The following is a 20,165-nucleotide window of genomic DNA, read 5'->3' on the forward strand; positions in this document are numbered from 1 at the left end:
CATCGCAAAGAATTCTCTGTCGCCGTCACATAGAATTATCTGGCCTGTCATCGCATAGAATTCTCTGTCGCCGTCACATAGAATTATCTGGCCTGTCATCGCATAGAATTCTCTGTCGCCGTCACATAGAATTATCTGGCCCGCCATCGCATAGAATTCTCTGTCGCTGTCACATAGAATTAACTGGCCTGCCATCGCATATAATTATCTGGCCGCTGTCACATAGAATTATCTGGTCACCGTCACATAAAATTATCTGGCCGCCGCCTGATAATTCTATGTCACTGCAACCACACACTTATTTGGCAGCCGCCAGATAATTATTTGGTGTGCCAGAAAAAATATTTTTCTCCCCTGGCACTAACTGGCTTCCGTTCTAAGGGGATTAAATGCGGATACAATGAACTTTATTGCTATTCTTATTTTTACTTGAGCATTGCGCTCAAAATCACATGGCCTCTCACCTCTGCTCGGCGCGGGTTCGAATCCCGCTCGCGCCGGTAAGTGAGAAAGTTTCCCAGTTTACTTTCGGAAGGTCGGTGGCCTCTTCCCAGGTACATTATATCTGGGTTCTCTCTTCCACCAATAAAATCTGGGCGCCATCATATAACTGAAAAATTGTTGAGTGTGACGGAAAACATCAATCAATCAATAATTTTACTTGATGGAAAATCAGCTTAGCAATAATGTTATAACATTCAGGAGATGATAATGGGTTTTATCATTTTTGTGACGTCACCGGACATACATTGTCATGCTACAAATGAACACATGAAAGCATGAATAGATTGTCTTTTCTATATATGTACTTCTATTCTATACACTGGGCACGACTGAATCATCATATGAACATCTATACAATAAAAAAAAACTGGTTCACGACCATTAATATTGAGGAGAAATTATTCTGATATTCCGTAGATACGAAAATCGTTGAAAATGTGTGTATGAGAGCATTTACAAAAATCTCTCCTATGGGTGTAACCGTGATGCGTCATCATTCAAATTCGGGGATATAATTGTAGGAAGAGTGTACTTTGCAATGCAATGCAAGGTGAAGATAACGAACAGTGATCAATCTCATAACTCCTTTAAGCAATACAAAATAGATAGTTGGGCAAACACGGACCCCTGGACACACCAGAGGTGGGATCAGGTGCCTAGGAGGAGTAAGCATCCCCTGTTGACCGGTCACACTCGCCGTGAGCCCTATATCCTGATCAGGATCAAATACGTTAGCAACAACACAAAATGGTAACGTAGCGGTTGAACAACGTTGTAACAAATAAAATTGGTTTATCTAATATGTATTTACAGTAAAAACAAGAATATATCGAACACTACTACTATCACCGTTCACAATTTATTATTACTTATAATGTATTATCGCTTAGAATGATAACGAATAGAAAAAAATGTTATCATATGATGTCCCTGGCTCTTCATTACAACCATGATGTATAGTAATTCAATTTAGATTCATTCTGTGGTGGTTGCGATTCTTGTAGGACACAACATCCTGGACAAAATCTGACAGTAGCAGCAATGGCATCCTAGAATAATCTAAAACATCACTTCCAATGTGGGGATCCGGGTTAGAATAAATTCTCAGTACCCCTTGCTTGTCGTAAGAGGCGACTATATGGGGCGGTCCTACGGATGAGACCGCAAAACAAAGGCCCCGTGTCACAGCAGGTGTGGCACGATAGAGATCCCACCCTGCTCAAAGGCCGTAAGCGCCGAGCATGAACCTAAATTTTGCAGCACTTCATCGGTAACGGTGATGTCTCCATATGAGTGAAATATTCTCGAGCGCCTCTTTAAACAATATACCATCCAATGTGTGAAGTAACATCACCGGATAGCACTACTTTTGTTGTATGTAATAATGGTCCTGGGTATCTGCGCTGATAAAACCAAATACATGCGTGTCTATCTAAAGAAATGCACATTTTCTGTTTAGAGCTCACAAACATGACGGACGTCGACAACTGCACACCCCGAATTACAAGTATCGTCTGCTGTTATTACTAGTAATGGTTTTAGGCGATATAACAGTTACTGTGAAAATTCCAACAAATTGCAAGTGTCGTCTGCTGTTATTAATACTAATGGTTTTAGGCGATATAACAGTTACTGTGAAAATTCCAACAAATTGCAAGTGTCGTCTGCTGTTATTACTTGTAATGGTTTTAGGCGATATAACAGTTACTGTGAAAACTCCAACAAATTACAAGTGTCCTCTGCTGTTATTACTACTAATGGTTTTAGGCGATATTTAACAGTTACTGTGAAAACTCCAACTAATTACAAGTGTCGTCTGCTGTTATTAATACTAATGGTTTTAGGCGATATAACAGTTACTGTAAAAACTCCAACAAATTACAAGTGTCCTCTGCTGTTATTAATACTAATGGTTTTAGGCGATATAACAGTTACTGTGAAAACTCCAACAAATTGCAAGTGTCGTCTGCTGTTATTAATACTAATGGTTTTAGGCGATATAACAGTTACTGTAAAAACTCCAACAAATTACAAGTGTCGTCTGCTGTTATTAATACTAATGGTTTTAAGGCGATATAACAGATGCTGTGAAAATTCCAACAAATTACAAGTGTCGTCTGCTGTTATTACTTGTAATGGTTTTAGGCGACATAACAGTTACTGTGAAAACTCCAACAAATTACAAGTGTCGTCTGCTGTTATTAATACTAATGATTTTAGGCGATATAACAGTTGCTGTGAAAATTCCAACAAATTACAAGTGTTGTCTGCTGTTATTACTAGTAATGGTTTAGGAGATATAAAAGTTACTGTGAAATCTCCAACAAATTACTGGTAATGGTTCAATAACTTCCCAAAGAAGTCATCCATTCTATTAAAGATTTTCACAGAGTACATTAAGAGAGAAATTCAACCATTGAGAAATACATATGTAGTTAGTATATAATTAATTAAAATTTTATTTAGATTGCGACATGAAACAAGTAGTTACATACAATTACAATGTATAACAAAAAATAAAGGCATGCAATCCATATCAGAAATTGTGCAAACAATTCAGCAATTCATTAACTGAGAAGGAAAATACTATAGTATATCAATGAAGATAACATTAATGAAAGGCGAAGATAACGAACAGTGACCAATCTCATAGCTCCTACAAGCATTACAAAATAGAGTTGGACAAAAACGGATCCCTGGACACACCAGAGGTGGGACCAGGTGCCTAGGAGGACCAACCATATCCCTTATCGACCGGTCACACCCGTCGTGAGCCCTATATCTTGATCAGGCAAACGGAGTTATTCGTAGTCAAAAACAGTCGGTATGAAACACGTCAGACAACATTTGACCCAATGATATATTGTATCGGCAAACTAGATTGTTAAAACGACCATAGAATTTGCGAAATCTGACTTTATATACTTACCTTCCAATATTGTCTCTTATAATATGAAAATATATAGTTAAGAATACAATGTAACTAATATGTTAATACAAAAGTACAGAGTTGTATAGCTCACGGACCCAGCATAAGATTTTTCATATGACACATATTGTAATAGAAAGCAGTTGTAACTTTATGTTCTACAAAAAATGTCTACAGAGTTTAGATTTCCTGAACTAACACACAGACAACGACAACTTCAGCACACATAAAGAATAGGAATATGTAAAACATAAGTCTATCCATAGATTTTCCAATTTCTTTCCAAGGATTGATTCCATTCAGTTTTACGCGATGGAGTTGTCCACCCCTTTCGAGACATACCTTCTTGACTAACGCAGACATACGTGTACCTTCATCAATGTAATACACCCGTGTAATAATAATCACGGCTGCCATCACACAAGATGAAAAACATAGTTGACTGAACATGATGATATTGAAAACACTTATTGGGTTACTAGTTTGAGGTAACAATGATGAGATACTGGTGATAAATACACTGACTGCAAGGTAGATTGTACACGAGTAACTAATTCGTTCTCCAGACTTAATCGGAAAATAGAAAACAAGAAAATGAAGAACTCCTAATAAACAGTTTGGCAATACAACATTGAGCAGTATGAAGTATGGATTCCGTTGTAGAAGGACAGAGTATGTAACCTTTGGTATGAACAAAGTTTCATCTCTTGATAATTCGAAATTCAATGGCGTCAATTTCCACTGCAGAAATGTACTCACAAAATGTATATCAGTTATCAGTTTCGGTGCAACCAAGAGAATTTCGGAGACTGGAGCCTTTGTTTGAAATAGCAGAGGACAAGTATGCTCATCGAAAGGAAACCTGAACATGTTTGGAGAACACGAAATCACAAACTGATGTGTATTAAAACAATAAGCGTTTCCTTTGTCATCGTATGTTACTTCATCCTCTGGGGCCGTACATCGAACGCTGAGCAGTTGTCCCCCTTGGTTGATGAGTCTTATATCCGGTGTCCACACCTCACTTCCCATGAAATTAATTTTTGAAAGCCCAAAATGTTCACTGTCCCAGATTTTTATTTCGTCTATCCATGCCATTCCCAAAGTGGCAATAATATAAATCAGACCATTTATCTCATCAAATTTGACAAGTCTGTGCAAGAAAAGGTGTAAATGAACTTTCACCGGGTCTTTCTGGTTTAGAATGGGACGAATTATAGGTGAGTTTCTGTAGTCGTTGAGTAAGTGTTTATGCAAAGCAGTTACATTTTGAAGTGATTGCGAATAACATCCACCGAGAAAAAATGTTAATTCCAATATAACGGTAATTCTTACCTTTAATTTCGCGTACATGACTATCTAAGTTATGACTAGACTCGTCCTGACAGCCACATAATGTTCAATGAAACTGAAAGGCTGAATTCACAAATCAATATTTGAATTTAATCAGTATAGTGCAACAAAAATGTAGGAAGAATAAAAATCTCCGTTTAATATCCTAAGTAACTATATATTCATAACCAGAAGCCATTCTTGGATCACATGATCACTCTATCTCGATGACACGCTCAATTTCACGGCCATCAACAAAAGTATTCCTTGCGAAAGCGAAATAACACAATAATGAAATACAAGTACAGTTTAGCATATTCAATATCTGATTATGTAATTCAATTGAATTGAACATATTCTATAAAATATCTCAAAAAAAAAAAAAAAAAAAAAAGTTCTAAAACCTTACAAGTCCACCAACAACCCCCGAACCCCCTCCCCCTATGTCAGCAATTAGTACAATTGTCACAGACTTATAATACAATATAATAAATGTATAGTGATGTCAGCAATTAGTACAATTGTCACAGACTTATAATACAATATAATAAATGTATACTGATGTCAGCAATTAGTACAATTGTCATAGACTTATAATACAATATAATAAATGTATACTGATGTTAGCAATTAGTACAATTGTCATAGACTTATAATACAATATAATAAATGTATACCGATGTTAGCAATTAGTACAATTGTCATAGACTTATAATACAATATAATAAATGTATCGTGATGTTAGCAATTAGTACAATTGTCATAGACTTATAATACAATATAATAAATGTATACTAATGTTAGCAATTAGTACTATTGTCATAGACTTATAACACAATATAATAAATGTATACTAATGTTAGCAATTAGTACAATTGTCATAGACTTATAATACAATATAATAAATGTATACTGATGTTAGCAATTAGTACAATTGTCATAGACTTATAATACAATATAATAAATGTATCGTGATGTTAGCAATTAGTACAATTGTCATAGACTTATAATACAATATAATAAATGTATACTGATGTTAGCAATTAGTACAACTGTCATACACTTATAATAAATGTATAGTGATGTTAGCAATTAGTACAACTGTCATACACTTATAACACAATATAAAAAATGTATCGTGATGTTAGCAATTAGTACATTTGTCATAGACTTATAAAACAATATAATAAATGTATACTGATGTTAGCAATTAGTACAATTGTCACAGACTTATAATATAATATAATAAATGTATAGTGATGTTAGCAATTAGTACAACTGTCATAGACTTATAAAACAATATAATAAATGTATACTGATGTCAGCAATTAGTATAATTGTCATAGAATAATACAATATAATAAATTTATAGTGATGTCAGCAATAAGTACAATTGTCATAGACTTATAACAATACACAATACAGTAAAACTCTGATATTGCGAATTTCTGCTGGCAGTCTATAAAAATTCGCTATAAGCCTCATTCGCTTTACGTTTGTAGCGAATTCATAATTCAAATATAACGAATTCGTTATAAGACTGATTTCTTTTACATGTATATCAGTTGGATATGTATATGAGAAGGCAGCAATCGATATACTTGCGTTTGTGTTGTCTCTAAGGGAAACTAAGCCTACATATTTTCGAGAAAAATATTTTGACGCGAGAAATTGATTTATAGATGATAATTTATCTTGATGGATTATTTAATCACACAAGCACATGTCGAAAAGAAAAATGTCAACAAAATTATGTGCAATATACACATGACAGTCTTTTTAAAAAAATCTCAATCGCAGACTGTGTCTTTTTTTGTTAATAAATTTCTCAATATAACAAAGTTGAGAAAAAAGGTGTCGGGAATGTTTTCTCTCGTCTCCAAATACCGTCGTACTGTATTGAGGGAGATAACTGCCTCTGACGGATTTGGAAGATGCACTTCCGTTTCCAAGGACTCATCGTCACTCTCAGCACTCTCATGACTGGCATCATTGCCTAAAATATTTTGAACTATTTCATCCTCTGATCGTGTTTGCACAGCCACGACGTTTTCATCGACATTCACAATATCATCAAATGATAATGCATTGTCCTCACAATATCATCAAATGATAATGCATTGTCCTCACAATATCATCAAATGATAATGCATTGTCCGCAAATGTCGCTGTAAGTAAATAGAATATCGTTATAAAAGGGGATTTTTACGTTCATTTTTAATTCAAGGGGAATGGGAATTTACTTCGTTATATCCGTAAATTCACTGTATCTGTGTTCATTATAGACACAGATTTACATATAGAATATATAAAGAATTTGCCGGGGAAATCGCTTTCACTTCGCTATAGCCGTATTTTCGCTATATCCGTGTTCGCTATGTTCGAGTTTTACTGTAAACAGTTACTGTGAAAACTCCAACAAATTACAAGACTTAGTATCGTCTGTTATCATTACTAGTGATGGTTATAGGAGATATAACAGTTACTGGTATCATCTGCTGTTATTACTAGTAATGGTTTAGGAGATATAAAAGTTCCTGTGAAATATCCAACAAATTACTGGTATCATCTGCTGTTATTACTAGTAATGGTTTAGGAGATATAAAAGTTCCTGTGAAATATCCAACAAATTACTGGTATCGTCTGCTGTTATTACTAGTAATGGTTTAGGAGATATAAAAGTTACTGTGAAATATCCAACAAATTACTGGTATCGTCTGCTGTTATTACTAGTAATGGTTTAGGAGATATAAAAGTTACTGTGAAATATCCAACAAATTACTGGTATCGTCTGCTGTTATTACTAGTAATGGTTTAGGAGATATAAAAGTTCCTGTGAAATATCCAACAAATTACTGGTATCGTCTGCTGTTATTACTAGTAATATTTATTTAGATTACGACATGAAACAAGTAATTACATACAATTACAATGTATAACAAAAAATAAAGGCATGCAATCCATATCAGAAATTGTGCAAACAATTCAGCAAATTCATATACTGAGAAGGAAAATATATCAATGAAGATAACATTAATGAAAGGAGAAGATAACTTACAGTGACCAATCTCATAGCTCTTACAAGCATTAAAAAATAAAGAGTTGGGCAAACACGGACCCCTGGACACACCAGAGGTGGGAACAGGTGCCTAGGAGGAGTAACTATCTCCCTTATCGACCGGTCACACCCGCCGTGAGCCCTATATCTTGATCAGGCAAACGGAGTTATCCGTAGTCAAAATTAGTGTGCCAAGAACGGCCTAACAGTCGGTATGAAACACGTCAGACACCATTTGGCCCAATGGTATATTGTATCGGCAAACTAGATTGTTAAAACGACCATAGAATTTGCGAAATCTGACTTTACATATTAACCTTCATATATTGTCTCTTATAATATGAAAATCCATAAAGTTTGAAAGGAAGAATACAATGTAACTAATATATTTCCACGGATCCAACATAAGATTTTTCATATGACACATATTGTAATAGAAAGCAGTTGTAACTTTATGTTCTACAAAACAATATCTACAGAGTTTAGATTTCCTGAACTAACACACAGACAACGACAACTTCAGCACACATAAAGAATAAGAATATGTAAAACATAAGTCTATCCATAGATTTTCCAATTTCTTTCCAAGGATTGATTCCATTCAGTTTTACGCGATGGAGTTGTCCACCTCTTTTGAGACATACCTTCTTGACCAACGCAGACATACGTGTACCTTCATCAATGTAATACACCCGTGTAATAATAATCACGGCTGCCATCATACAAGATGAAAAACATAGTTGACTGAACATGATGACATTGAAAACACTTATTGGGTTACTAGTTTGGGGTAACAATGATGAGATATTGGAGATAAATACAATGATTGCAAGGTAGATTGTACACGAGTAACTAATTCGTTCTCCAGACTCAATCGGAAGATAGAAAACAAGAAAATGAAGAACTCCTAATAAACAGTTTGGCAATACAACATTGAGCAGTATGAAGTATGGATTCCGTTGTAGAAGGACAAAGTAGGTAACCTGTGGTATGAACAAAGTTTCATCTCTTGATAATTCGAAATTCAATGGCGTCAATTTCCACTGCAGAAATGTACTTACAAAATGTATATCAGTTATCAGTTTCGGTGCAACCAAGAGAATTTCGGAAACTGGAGCCTTTGTTTGAAATAGCAGAGGACAAGTATGCTCATCGAAAGGAAACCTGAACATGTTTGGAGAACACGAAATCACAAACTGGTGTGCAATAAAACAATAAGCGTTTCCTTTGTCATCGTATGTTACTTCGTCTTCTGGGGACATACATCGAACGCTGAGCAGTTGTCCCCCTTGGTTGATGAGTCTTATATCCGGTGTCCACACCTCACTTCCCATGAAATTAATTTTTGAAAGTCCAAAATGTCCACTGTCCCACACTTTTATTTCGTCTATCCATGCCATTCCCAAAGTGGCAATAATATAAATAAAACCATTTATCTCATCAAATTTGACAAGTCGGTGCAAGAACAGGTGTAAATGAACTTTCACCGGGTCTTTCTGGTTTAGAATGGGACGAATTATAGGTGAGTTTCTGTAGTCGTTGAGTAAGTGTTTATGCAAAGCAGTTACATTTTGAAGTGATTGCGAATAACATCCACCGAGAAAAAATGTCAATTCCAATATAACGGTAATTCTTACCTTTAATTTCGCGTACATGACTATCTAAGTTATGACTAGACTCGTCCTGACAGCCACATAATGTTCAATGAAACTGAAAGGCTGAATTCACAAATCAATATTTGAATTTAATCAGTATATTGCAACAAAAATGTAGGAAGAATAAAAATCTCCGTTTAATATCCTAAGTAACTATATATTCATAACCAGAAGCCATTCTTGGATCACATGATCACTCTATCTCGATGACACGCTCAATTTCACGGCCATCAACAAAAGTATTCCTTGCGAAAGCGAAATAACACAATAATGAAATACAAGTACAGTTTAGCATATTCAGTATCTGATTATGTAATTCAATTGAATTGAACATATTCTATAAAATATCTAAACCAAAAGAATTGGAAACAAGTTCTAAAACCTTACAAGTCCACCCCCTATGTCAGCAATAAGTACAATTGTCATAGACTTATAACACAATACAGTAAAACTCTGATATTGCGAATTTCTGCTGGCAGTCTATAAAAATTCGCTATACGTTTATAGCGAATTCATAATTCAGATATAACGAATTTGTTATAAGACTGATTTCTTTTACATCTATATCAGTTGGATATGTATATCAGAAGGCAGCAATCGATATACTTGCGTTTATGTTGTCTCTAAGGGAAACTAAGCCTACATATTTTCGAGAAAAAATATTTTGATACGAGAAATTGATTTATAGATGAGAATTTATCTTGATGGATTATTTAATCACACAAGCACATGTCGAAAAGAAAAATGTCCATAAATTATGTGCAATATACACATGACAATTTTTTAAAAAGAATTTTCAATCGCAGGCTGTGCCTTTTTTTTGTTAATAAATTTCTCAACATAACAAAGTTGAGAAAAAAGGTGTCGGTAATGTTTTCTCTCGTCTCCAAATACCGTCGTAGTGTATCGAGGGAAATAACTGCCTCTGACAGATTTGGAAGATGCACTTCCGTTTCCAAGGACTCATCGTCACTCTCAGCACTCTCATGACTGGCATCATTGCCTAAAATATTTTGAACTATTTCATCCTCTGATCGTATTTGCACAGCCACGACGTTTTCATCGACATTCACAATATCATCAAATGATAATGCATTGTCCTCACAATATCATCAAATGATAATGCATTGTCCGCAAATGTCGCTGTAAGTAAAGCTAATAGAATATCGTTATAAAAGGTGATTGTTAAGTTCATTTTTAATTCAAGGGGAATGGGAATTTACTTCGTTATATCCGTAAATTTGCTATATCCGTGTTCATTATAGACACAGATTTTCATATAGAATATATAAAGAATTTGCCGGGGAAATCGCTTTCACTTCGCTATAGCCGTAATTTCGCTATATTCGAGATTTACTGTAAACAGTTACTGTGAAAACTCCAACAAATTACAAGTGTCGTCTGCTGTTATTACTACTAAAGGTTTTAGGCGATATAACAGTTACTGTGAAAACTCCAACAAATTACAAGTGTCGTCTGCTGTTATTACTACTAATGGTTTCAGGAGATAAACAGTTACTGTGAAAACTCCAACAAATTACAAGACTCAGTATCGTCTGTTATCATTACTAGTGATGGTTATAGGAGATATAACAGTTACTGGTATCATCTGCTGTTATTACTAGTAATCGTTTAGGAGATATAAAAGATACTGTGAAATATCCAACAAATTACTGGTATCGTCTGCTGTTATTACTAGTAATATTTATTTAGATTACGACATGAAACAAGTAGTTACATACAATTACAATGTATAACAAAAAACAAAGCCATGCAATCCATATCAGAAATTGTGCAAACAATTCAGCAATTCATTAACTGAGAAGGAAAATATGTCAATGAAGATAACATTAATGAAAGGAGAAGATATCAAACAGTAACCAATCTCATAGTTCCTGCAAGCATTACAAAATAACGAGTTGGGCAAACACGGACCCCTGGACACACCAGAGGTGGGACCAGGTGCCTAGGAGGAGCAACCATCTCCCTTATCGACCGGTCACACCCGCCGTGAGCCCTATATCTTGATCAGGCAAACGGAGTTATCCGTAGTCAAAATTAGTGTGCCAAGAACGGCCTAACAGTCGGTATGAAACACGTCAGACACCATTTGAGCCAATGATATATTGTATAGGCAAACTAGATAGTTAAAACGACCATAGAATTTGCGAAATCTGACTTTACATAACCTTCAAACATTGTCTCTTATAATATGAAAATCCATAAAGTTTGAAAGGAAGAATACAATGTAACTAATATATTTCCACGGACCCAACATAACATGTTTCAAATGACACATATTGTAATAGAAAGCAGTTGTAACTTTATGTTCTACAAAACAATGTCTACAGAGTCTAGATTTCCTGAACTAACACACAGACAACGACAACTTCAGCACACATAAAGAATAGGAATATGTAAAACATAAGTCTATCCATAGATTTTCCAATTTCTTTCCAAGGATTGATTCCATTCAGTTTTACGCGATGGAGTTGTCCACCCCTTGTGAGACATACCTTCTTGACCAACGCAGACATACGTGTACCTTCATCAATGTAATACACCCGTGTAATAATAATCACGGCTGCCATCACACAAGATGAAAAACATAGTTGACTGAACATGATGACATTGAAAACACTTATTGGATTACTAGTTTGAGGTAACAATGATGAGATATTGGAGATAAATACAATGATTGCAAGGTAGATTGTACACGAGTAACTAATTCGTTCTCCAGACTCAATCGGAAGATAGAAAACAAGAAAATGAAGAACTCCTAATAAACAGTTTGGCAATACAACATTGAGCAGTATGAAGTATGGATTCCGTTGTAGAAGGACAAAGTAGGTAACCTGTGGTATGAACAAAGTTTCATCTCTTGATAATTCGAAATTCAATGGCGTCAATTTCCACTGCAGAAATGTACTCACAAAATGTATATCAGTTATCAGTTTCGGTGCAACCAATAGAATTTCGGAAACTGGAGCCTTTGTTTGAAATAGCAGAGGACAAGTATGCTCATCGAAAGGAAACCTGAACATGTTTGGAGAACATGAAATCACAAACTGGTGTGCAATGAAACAATAAGCGTTTCCTTTGTCATCGTATGTTACTTCGTCTTCTGGGGCCGTACATCGAACGCTGAGCAGTTGTCCCCCTTGGTTGATGAGTTTTATATCCGGTGTCCACACCTCACTTCCCATGAAATGAATTTTTGAAAGCCCAAAATATCTACTGTCCCAGATTTTTATTTCGTCCATCCATGCCATTCCCAAAGTGGCAATAATATAAATCAGACCATTTATCTCATCAAATTTGACAAGTCGGTGCAGGTACAGGTGTAAATGAACGTTCACCGGGTCTTTCTGGTTTAGAATGGGACGAATTATAGGTGAGTTTCTGTAGTCGTTGAGTAAGTGTTTATGCAAAGCAGTTACATTTTGAAGTGATTGCGAATAACATCCACCGAGAAAAAATGTCAATTCCAATATAACGGTAATTCGTACCTTTAATTTCGCGTACATGACTATCTAAGTTATGACTAGACTCGTCCTGACAGCCACATAATGTTAAATGAAACTGAAAGGCTGAATTCACAAATCAATATTTGAATTTAATCAGTATATTGCTACAAAAATGTAGGAAGAATGAAAATCACCGTTTGATATCCTGAGTAACTATATATTCATAACTAGAAGCCATTCTTGGATCATGTGATCGCTCTATTTCACGGCAGTCAACAAAAGTATTCCGTGCAAAAGCGAAATGACGCAATAATGAAATACAGTAATAGCTTCATCAAGTCTAAATAGTGTTTTTCAAAGAGATTGCTTCTACGATTTTGAGTATGTTTTACAATTAAAAATGATAAACATCTTCATTATTACCACAAGTAGAAGTGAGAGATGTTTTGTCTGTACTGAGCACTATTTATTAAGCATTGATGTCTTGATTTAATGTCAATAATGATGATTCCGCGATTCCGAATAAAAAGTATCTAGAAGGCTTATAGATAGTGTAGTGATGTTTTTCTTGAATATTCTGAGGGCGGTTGCTTTCCTAACTTCTCGTGAATTCTATTTCGGAACAGCGTCAGGTACAACAGATTGTTTCGATAGTTATAAGTCCCTGTGATCTTCACGGTTACGTGTACTATGTAGTGAAACATGTTTATACTATTATCATAGGGGAGATAATGCTGCTTAAATATTCTGGTACTTGACTAGTGTGAATTTTTTATATAATGGGTAGTTTAACAGTCTTACGTCGATTAAGAAGAACGTGGTCTTTTTCTGGATAAAGATATTCTTTCGATGCCAAAATTGGTATATCGGTAACAATTCTTGTGGCACTTTTCTAAAGTATCCCTGTCAAGAATTGAGCAATCGTCCCATACTACAGAAGAATATTCAAAAACGAGTGTTATAAATGTTTTATACATTTTCGGTGTGTTATATCTGTTGAGAGTAGATTTAAGGGGTTTTAGGAGGCTTAGCTTCTTATATCCACTGTTCACTTATTGATATATTCAGATCAACCCAAATTCCGAGAAAAAAGCAATCCAAGTTGTCGATAGGTTGATGTCTACTAGGATCCTTGAAAATACAACTTTGGAAATTCTTATACAAACTTCTTTGCAAAAAATACTGTTTTTGTTTTAGACGGATTGAATTCCAGTGGCTAATCACAGAGTACCCTCAGATCATCTCAATATTTGGAACGTACAAAGCACAATGTTGTGGTAAATCGTCATCAGCGTACAATCCACAAAAGAATAACATATTAGCTGCTACATCACTGATACAACTAATGAATAAAAGTGTTCATAAGAGAGATCCTTGCGGCACACCAGTGCTAGCATTTGTGCATAATGTTGATGATAACCTTTGACGCATCTTATATAAATAGCTAGTATGTCATTGTAATAGATTACCACTGGTATTGTTGGTACGAATTTCAAAATTTAAAGCCTCGTGCCACTCTATCAAAAGCTTTTGATAAATCACAAATTATTATACAACATATCATCAGTACTTTTAACAATGTGATATGTTTCTAACATCTGAAATACGGTAGAGTGACCTGGCAAGATTTCATCCTGATATTCATATGATCTATTGTTTTCATGAAATAAATTATCCATTTGCTTAAATTGTTGTGATTTTTAACATTAGATGGGTCAATTTTTTAATAAGTGGTAATATATGAACAATTTTCCATCTGTTTGGAAATGAATTTTCTAGAAAAAGTGAAAATAACAAACAGTGATCAATCTCATAACTCTTATACAAAATTACACGTACCCCTGGACACACCAGCGGTGGCATCAGGTTTCTAAAAGAAAACTGTTGACCGGTCACACCCGCCAGAGCCCTATATCTTTATCAGGTAAACAAAGTAATCCGTAGACAAAATCAGTATGTAAAGAACGATTAAACAATTGGTATGAAACACATCAGACGGGATCTGATCTAGCAATAGCTTGTATTTACAAATTAGATAATTATAATGACCAAAAAATTCAAACAAGGTTGTTGAAACCCAGAAACAGCTCTATTCTGTTGTAGGAAACACAGGAAGCTTCATGAAATTATCTACTCTCGTGTTAATGATTTTCTTCATGCTGGGAATGAAGTTTTTGAGAGACAGATCTGCAAGTTTCGACAGTTTTTTTGCAGGAAAAGTAGCTGAATGCCAATTTCTGTACATTGGCTTCTATGTAAAGCAATGTGAAGAGGGGATAGTATTGGATCACACCAATTACATGGAAAAATTACAAAGTGTAGAGATTGACCCTCAGAGAGCAATTCAGAGGAAAAGTCAGCTGAGTGGTGAAGAACAGACAGCATACAGACAGATCAGAGGGCGGAATCAACTGGGCAGATTAAGACCAGACCTTGCATTTGAAATGATAGACATGAATACTAAGCTGAGAACTGCAATTGTAGCAGATTTAATCAGAGCAGCAAAAACCACTAACAAACTTAAAGACTGCATTGCTCAAAATTAAGTTTAATAAGTTCTTCTTTGACACTTAGATAAAACTGTTCTGCACCATTTTTATTGCATATAAGTAGTGTCTCAACTTCCATATTGCTCCAGCAGGTGTGATGCTTTCCTTTGGTGGTTGAAGATGAACACATAACTCTCAAGTGTTTTTTTCCTTGCAAGAAGGCTGACTTAAAATATGTCTGTGATTTTGACATTCCATAATGTACTTACTGTAATGGTCAAGAATATCTTAAAACCACCTTTTCCAACTGTTGTACTGTCTCTAAGGATACAAAATTCTTCCTGAAATCCACGTACAACAAGTCTTGTTCTTACTTGTGAAAGGTGAAGATAACGAACAGTGATCAATCTCATAACTCCTATAAGCAATACAAAATAGAGAGATGGACAAACACGGACCCCTGGACACACCAGGGGTGGGATCAGGTGCCTAGGAGGAATAAGCATCCCCTGTCGACCGGTCACACCCGCCGTGAGCCCTATATCCTGATCAAGTAAATGGAGTTGTCCTTCTTTTGAAGTGATGACCCATCTCGTTGATAATCTATTCTGTCCTTCATCTTCAACTTCAGCGTATGTGTGAAAGGTTTCGAGTTTTTCTAGTTCATTTTGTTTTTCTAGGGCTATATTGCCGTAACAACTTGTATTTCCATATGTTGTAGAGTGCACACTTTCATCATTTTGGTTGATTCTTTCCCAAGGGAACCTGCCCAGGTCTATGCTTTTTTCTTCTTTGCTCTCAAAATCTTGCACATTATACCAATTTCAGTTATTTTAGGATTGTAGCTTTTATTCAGTTATCATCTTCTGAACCCATCTTGTATTGAAGGCTGTCACGTGCTTTCAGTGTAATATTACTTTGAGGTAGTGAAACTGGATTCTGATTTATTTTGCTTTCCATCATGTATTCAGAGACTGCACTCTTTGCTTTTCTTGGTCGTTGTGTCTTCTCAATATTGGTGTTTTCAGACTCTGTAACTTTCTCTTCTGTTTGTATACAATATTCTGATAGTTGTTTTTTTTTAGTCTATTGAGCGACACTCTACGACAAAAACTCCATCATGACGTACAAAAACAACATTGCCATTTTGAAATACAACTTTACCTGGTCCAAGTCCTATCAATTTTTACTTTTTTCTTTCATATGTTACTCTTATGCCTTCAAGGGCCCCAAATTGTTTGAATTCTTTTTTTATGGAATTTATTCTATTCAGGTCAAAATCAGTTTTCAAATATTCCTGTTGCTGTAGGCAGAATAGACTTATTGAAACCACTTTGGGGACCTTGAGGGCATAAGAACAAAATACAAAAGAAAAAGTCTAAATTGATAAAAGTAACATAAGATAAACAAACTGACTACAGAAGATTAGAGCAGTTGGGGATTATCTGTTACCATGTATTCCGAACATGGTTTCTCTATTTGTGTATACATATGCATTGTAAATGTATTTGTATATAATTCCAATTTTATTTATTACAATTGTTTTGATTGGACAAAGATAAATCTAAACGAGAATTTACACATTAATAAATCCAAAAACGCTATGTATACATACACGCCTGAAAACAAAAAAACATAGTGCGGGGAAACTATTTAAATTATTGAAATTGATAATACAGGGAACAAATTGGAATTATAAGAATCAAACATTCATTTTGAAGAATTTATCGATGTGTAAACTCTGGACATTTTACTCACAAACTTAACATAAAAGTGCTTCGCATTTTTATTCAGTTTGTGAGTAAAATGTCGAGAGTTTACACATCGATAAATTCTTCAAAAAGAATGTTTAATCCTATAATAACCGATGAATAATAACTAAAACATTATTTCTTCCTCTCTTATTTGATGTTTAAATTTTTCAGTTTTCGTTCTTTTAGATACAATGCCATGAGATAAAAATACACCTAATACTTATAGTAGCCTATACATACGGTCGCAAATGTTCGTTAAAGCGTCGCCGGTAAAACTCAGTTTGCGACCGTCAAATCAGCATTGATGGTCGGCTGGTCGCAGATAGCCAATGAGGTGATAGCTAATCTCTAAATAATCAGTCGAACGACGATATGTATAATCTGAATTTCCCTACATCAATATAGATTCACTCGAGATTTAGTTGAATTTATCCAAGGACGTATCGTCTGTGTTCCGGAGCAGTATCTTGTCGTCTGTAATAATTTTAATGAGAGTTCATTAGAGAGGTGAAGGTACCTATCTGACAGTCCAATTTCATCACTACGTTTACTTTTAAAAAGACCTGAACTAGAAGTATTCGACCTTGCAGACTGCAAATTTCTCAAAGACAGTGAATTCAGTGAAATTCATAACTGTGTCAATATAGACCACATTTACTTATTCTTTACGAATATAACACCGGAAACATTTGCAGACATAGCAGCAAAACAAAATCGTGGACGGGCGTGGCATACAGTTGAATCTGTCACAGTGTGAGTTCTTAAAGGAAATTGCAGAAACCTTCAGTACTTTTCATTATCATTAGCTTCATCGGGTGATTCCCTTTCGTTTGAACGTGTAATCATATCAGTTTTTGGTGATTGTCATTCTAATATCTTCCAAAAATGAATGGGGAAGAAACATTGATGTTGTTTGACCGCTTATGTGAAAATGACTCCTCAAACAATAAAGACATGAAATTGACCCTGCCATTGCATTGAATTCTGATGAAACATTTCCTCTAAACAACCAAGACGAGTTTTCACTCGATCCTGTCAAAGAGTGTGCTATTTCTAATACACTCGACAGCAACAACAATTCTTTTAATATTGAGGAATCCGAAAAATTATTTGAAAGTCTCGAAGAAAACTTTATTGAAGACCCCAATGACCCAGATTAACATCAGCATTGAAACAGATGATTCATCAAATGATGAGACTAACGTGAATACTACTGAAGTCACGGCAGACGGTGAAATATTGCAAAATCCTCGAAACGAAGATCAGTGGGAAAAGAATATAAGGAAAAGACAACGTCAGTCACGTGAACAATACAGATTTACAACGAAAAAGGGGGGGGGGTAAACAGCAAGAAGGGTTGCGAAGGAACATGTAAATTCCGATGTAGTTTGAATATCACAGCTGATGAAAGAAAACCTATTTTTCTGGAATCTATCAGATGATAAAAAACCCCAGACTTTTTATGCCAAGACAACCGAACGGGCTGTAAAGGAACGGGTACGGACTACAGCTACCAAATCGAGAAGGAAACACTCATATAAATACTTCTTTATCAAGGATGAGGCAAATGTTCGAGTTTTCAAAGAATTTCACTTGAGTACCATTGATATCAGTCAAAGGAGATTAGAATAGTTCCACGACAAAGCAGCTCGCAATGAATTTACAGACAAGAGGGGTAAACACACGAGATCACGAACTGCAGATAATGCCAAAACGTTCGTAAGAGAACAAATTGAGTCTTTTCCGAGAATGTCCTCGCACTACTGTAGAATATCTTCATCAAAAGAATATCTTGTTGCAGATCTGAACCTCACAAAGATGTACAATCTGTATGTTGAGAAGTGTACTGAAAATGGCATGATACCTGTGAAGTCTCACTTTTATCGCAATGTCTTTAACACAGAGCTTAACATAGGATTCCATGTTCCAAAGAAGGATAGATGTGATCAGTGCATGGAGTATGAGGCTCAGACAGACGTAGAGTCACAAGAGCACTTAAAAAAATTGTTGGTCACCAGAAAGATAAGGCTTAGACACAAGAAGAAAGGAATAAAAAAGCACAACCGAGGATATATTATTTGTTTCGATTTGCAGAGTGTCATAACATGTCCTCGGGCAAACGTATCTAGTTTTTTTTCTACAAAAGGAAATTAAACATTTACAACTTGACTATACATCGTTCACTTGACAAAAAAACCCAAACAACAACATAAAATGCTCTATGGGCAGACTGTGTCGCAGGCAGAGGGGCAAATGAAATAGCAAGTGCCCTTCAAGTCATCCTTTGTACTATTTTGAATGATCACCCAACAGTGGACTCTATCATTCTTTGGCCAGATTCCTGCGTTCCTCAGAATCGTAATTTTGTTATGTATTTAGCTTTAAAAACTTTCATGATACAGAATCCTTCTATCAAACAGATAATACAGAAGTACTGGACCCCCGGACACTCATCAATACAGGAGGTGGACAACATCCACAATCATCTAGAGAAGAGCCTTCGGATATCCGAAATCAACGGCCCTGTCAGTTTGATACGTGTTTTGTGAAACATAAGACCTAAGCATTCAAAAGTGATGCAATTACAAAAAACAAACAAACAAATTTCTGCAATTTTCAGAACGTTTCAAAAACAATGAAATTTTGTGGAGTGCCATATTCGAAGGTTAAAGAGCTTTCGTATGTGTCAGAGAAACCATTCCATGTACAATGCAAAACATCATTTGTTGACAAGGAGTTCACAGAAGTATCAATTAGAGGACAAGCTACCAGAAATAAGGAAGTATGCCCGAATGTGCTTCTTCCCATACCAAAGAACGTGACAAAGTCCCCGGCACTTTCTAGAGAGAAAAAATATCCAGATTTCCGATCAATGTTGAAATTTATGCCCCTTCAGGATCGTGAATTCTTTGAGAAATTCTGTCAATTGAAAAAAGAAATAAAAACTAAGAAATGTACAAAATAACACGACCAGAAG

Source organism: Ostrea edulis, chromosome 10, assembly GCF_947568905.1.
Source record: "Ostrea edulis chromosome 10, xbOstEdul1.1, whole genome shotgun sequence".
In the NCBI taxonomy this organism is placed as follows: domain Eukaryota; kingdom Metazoa; phylum Mollusca; class Bivalvia; order Ostreida; family Ostreidae; genus Ostrea; species Ostrea edulis.